At 39.8% G+C, this 4,826-nt stretch overlaps 1 pseudogene; it reads right to left on the reverse strand.

The window, feature by feature from the left end:
• Nucleotides 1-3,830: 3,830 nt before the first annotated feature.
• On the reverse strand, nt 3,831-4,537 carry LOC125935151 (peptidyl-prolyl cis-trans isomerase A-like; annotated as a pseudogene).
• Between the last annotated feature and the right edge of the window lie 289 nt (nt 4,538-4,826).

Genomic DNA, 4,826 nt, shown 5'->3' on the forward strand with positions numbered 1-4,826 from the left:
TAATACGCCCAAAGAGGTGGGAAGAGTGGTCTAAATTTTGTAACATTTTAAAATACTGTTAATAAATTCTTCACTGACTGTGCAAGTAATATGTTGGGTAACACTTTTTTTGGCCAAAAAAAAAAAATGTCAAGGATTTATTTCTTCATTACAGACTATATATCCCTTATTATCTGGAGAATCTTACTTCACTTCTCAAGTGTACTGAACTACATTGATCCACTTATAAAACTAAACTGATTTCAGTTATCCTTGTTCATGATGCTAAAAATGAATTCCTTAAGGTCATATTGTGTTATATTGTCCATGCATTTTGTTGTGCCATTCTCAAAAATATCTAGGTTACTAAAAATAATTTTGGTAAAACAATTAAATCACTTAATGAAAATTGGATACAATATGCAAAACATTCAGAGAATAAAGGAACATTCTTTTTACTCTACCCACAAAATATGAAAACGATGAAGAGAGGCAATGACTAACCCCAAACTCTTGCTCCAAGGACAGGCAAGCGATGTTTCAAATGGGTACAGATGGATATCTAGGACATTCAATTTCCAAGCCCTGAGCCTTCAACACCTCTGTCTCCTACGTTAGATGACTCAATGCTACAGTCTGGTTTATCTAGTCCCCACTCACCTGGAGCTCTTGCTTAACTAATCTATTATGTACAATAAGAGGACTTTCCCAGAAACACTTCTACAACCTCCTCCTCATGCAATATTTTACATGAAAGCTCTCCCTTCGACCCCTTACTCAGCATAATACTGTATCCTGTGTAGATTAATATTGCATTTGTCTGAGGATCAGTTATCTGCAAAACTCTGCTATCCAGAACACAACCATGATTAAATAGGAAGACAAGAGGTCAGGTGAGCCAAAAAAGGAATCTTACAGAGCATGTACACAAAATTGTGCATTTTACCCACCCTCTGGTCATCGCTCGGGGCTTATTTACTTCTATGTTAGGTACAATTCTTACATCCCAATAAGCCAACTTCTTATTCACCATCAGAAGGAAAATAACAGATATACAAAGGGAAAAGAGAAGGCTAAGAGAAGCGGCACACACACAGTAATAAAAAAGAAACCGGACAACTACTTTGGATGCAGAAGTGAGAACTTCGAAACATACATCAGAATAAAAGATACATCATTGTGAAGCAGAGTGCAGGAGCAGACAAGCTTGTGCATCTCACCACCCCCCGAGGCCATTGGTGATGTTCACTGTGGTGGAACTGAGTCATCCGAAAGAGGTTAAGTTATATTTTGAATTTACCCAAATAAGAAGGCAAAATGTGTATCACCCATTATATAATGTTTTTCAATAAAATGGCTGAAATTACTCATTAATGGATTTCGAGTGTTTATCATGTGCCAGGCTCTGCTCCCAACGCTGCCTTTTGTTTTTAATTTTAGGTAACTGAGTCCTGGAAGATAAGCTGCCTTCCTAAGGACATTCTCCAAGTCAGTCCTAGACTAAGCCAGGCCATAAAGATAGTCTGTAACCAACCCAGCGGTCCACCTTCTGTAGTTTGCTGCAGACCCAGATTGCTCTCAATGGTATATTTATGATGTGACTGAAAAGGATAATGACACATAGGCCAATAAAACCTGTTGCTTCAATAACTGCAAGAAACTTTGGGGAAACAATAGATGTTAGGACCCAGGGATGTATTTATCTCTGCTCTTCATATAAGGAACAATACTAGCTCTTGTTTGTAAGTTATGGGCTCTATGAATCATATAACTGATTGCCTTTCTATTTTCTCTTGGAAGCATAAAGCTCAAAGCTAAGACTGTGATTCTGCTTCCTATTAACGTAAAGGATTTCATGGGCATGTTTTTGTGCACTGCATTTTGTCTTCAAACCTTTTGTTTTCCATATGTCTCATCCTCCTCACTTATTTTGACTTTATATCTTTTTTTGTTATGTTGTTTTATTTTTAAAAACTTGTATGGGATTTGCCATGTGCTGGACATTGTTCTAAGCACTTTACAAATATTAACTCAATGATTTCTCATAATTATGCCATGTAGTAGTACCTATTATATCCACTTAGAGGTGATTAAAAACTGAGGTACTGAAAGATTAGTGAAACATCAGTGATTTGATGTTTCAGAGTATACTTCTTCCTGGACTTCTGAGAGATATGTTTCCTTATTTAGAAATCTATAGTATCTATAAGTGCTCTAGTGAATGTCCTCCGTCATTCATCTTATTGCTTTATTAAGCAATTAAGCAATTAAGTCCTGTTAGCTGCCTGAAACTAAGTATTCCACATCTTCAAAAATCCTGAGAACTTGGGAACAGGATTTCCGTGAGTATTTTAAGGATTCTTTTTGAGGATTTTAGTGCAACATGCTATGAATACTTTCTTGAATTATTAAGAATCATGGGACATCTGGATTAATTAGCAGGGCAAATCTGAATGAGTCTTTTACTCCCAAAGTACAGTGCTCTTCTCCTCCTGGGTTGATATTATGCCCTTGACTTTGGCTGTGGACAATTCAGCAGCTGAAGGAGGAATTAACAGTTCAGACAAGACTAATCCCACTACCAAGAACAAAATGGCAAAGAAAATACCTTTTGATCCCTTATTCACTTTAAAATCAGCCCAAAAATGGGAATAAAAGAAAGTCAATTTTAGATGATCCTAAAATAAATCCACATTCCCTAAACCATGTTTAAATCAGAAGTGAATAGGGGAATGGGAATGCATTTACCAGACAAAGAAACACCCAATGCAGGTAAAGGTAGATACCAGTGGAAAACAAGTCAATTTGCCCTGAATCATTTCTGAAAACCTCAGGAAAAGGAGATACCAGGTACCAAGAAAGGTATGGGTGATTCCAGAAGTGAACGCAATAAGAATCCAGGTCTCCCCTGAAAAACTGGTCCAGAGAAACAACCTGTAGATAACTACTCCTGGAGGAGACCAATAAAGAGTGACAAATGAACACACTACTGACCTACAGTGAAGCTTGTCAGTAAGTGGGTCAGTAAGACCCACTACTCACAGGGAGTTTTCAGTGAGCCTCTGAATGTCCATGCTTACACATGAATGGGAAACCTAGGGTCACCAAGAGGTCAAGGGACACCCCTTCCTGAATGAGAAAAAACCCTCACCTCTAACCCACCCAGCCCTGCCATGAGCTTAAAAGGTGTCAGGGAAGGGAGAGAAGCAGGGGAAAAACAAACTGCAGAGAAGAGATTTTCAGATGTACAAGATTTCACAACCACAACCAAAGAATTGGATCCTATTTTTTTTTAATCTTGAGAACAAATGAGGAATTCTGGAAGACTAAAAATATTATAGCAGAATTAAAGATACCCCTAGGAGACATGGAAAATAAGTCTAGGAAATCTCTAAGAAGGTAGGACAGAAAAACTAAGTAATGAACAAGAGGAGAGAAAAGGTTTGTTTGGTTTGGTTTTGAGTATCAAACCTGGATGTGAACATTGACTCTTGAGAGTTGCAGAAAGATTGAACTAAAAAATCATTTGGAAAAGACAAAGAGGATTGAAGAATGACAAGCAAATGAAACCATGAAACAACTCCTGGTGGGGGAGTGGGGCACTACTTGGTCCACTGAAGAAAAATACTTGAATATACTAACGGAAATACTACATGAATTTAACTAAAAAATTATGTTGTGGTTGTACCATATTGAAAAAAAGAGGTGGACAAACTATGTAAGAGGGCAAAAATTATTATTTGCTATAAACACAGAAAATTCTTAGAATTGATGAATTAAGAGAAAGCAATAAATATATAGAGATACAAAGGTAAATACAGAGGACAAAATCTAACAATTTAAAGTGGTTGCTTTGTTGTTGTTGTTTAGCCTTTATTTCATGATCATAAACTTCACTCTGCAATCCAGCTAAACTTAGAGGGGAGTAAGGAGGACACGGGACCCATAGAACTGCGGCGGGAGCACAGCGACTCTAGATTTCGAGCAGATGGGGGCGGAGGGGCGCACTCCCGAGCTACAGAAGGAATGGTCTGGTAGTTAAGATAAAACACGAGTCAAATTTATTGGATTTGTCCACAGTCAGCATTGGTGATCTTCCTGCTGGTCTTGCCATTCCGGGACTCAAAGGGCTCCACGGCTTCCACGATGTTTGTGCCCTCCTTCACCTTGCCAAACACCACGTGCTTGCCGTCCAAACACTCGGTCTTGGTGGTGCAGATGAAAAACTGGGAACCGTTCGTGTTGGGTCCAGCATTTGCCATGGACAGGATGCCAGGACCTGTGTGGTTCAGGATGAAATTCTCATCGTCAAACTTCTCCCCGTAGATGGACTTGCCTCCGGTGCCATTATGGCGTGTGAAGTCACCACCTTGGCACATAAATCCCGAGATGATCCTGTGAAAGCAGGAACTCTGTAACCAAATCCTTTCTCCCCAGTGCTCAGAGCACGGAAGTTCTCTGCTGTTTGGGGGACTTTGTCTTCAAACAAGTCGAAGGAGACGTGGCCCAAAGGCTCGCCGTCCACGGCTATGTCAAAGAACATGGTGGGGTTGACCATGGCTGAGCCGCGCGGGTGATTCCAGGGCGTCAGCATCTGCCTAAAGTGCTTGCTTTTAAAGAGTGGGATTTGGAGGTGAGGGACATGGATACTGTATGGGGTTTTTTAAAGCCTTTTCATACTTAAGTTTTTTAAATTTTATTCTGAGAGAGAGAGAGAATGCATGTAAGCATGGGAGGGGCAGAGAGAGGGGGAGACAGAATCCCAAGCAGGTTCCACGCTGTCAGTGTAGAGCCCAACATGCTGCTCGATCCCATGAAGAACCGTGATATCAAGACCTAAGCCAAAG

The sequence above is a fragment of the Panthera uncia genome (genome assembly GCF_023721935.1).
Source record: "Panthera uncia isolate 11264 chromosome A1 unlocalized genomic scaffold, Puncia_PCG_1.0 HiC_scaffold_17, whole genome shotgun sequence".
Lineage (NCBI taxonomy): Eukaryota > Metazoa > Chordata > Mammalia > Carnivora > Felidae > Panthera > Panthera uncia.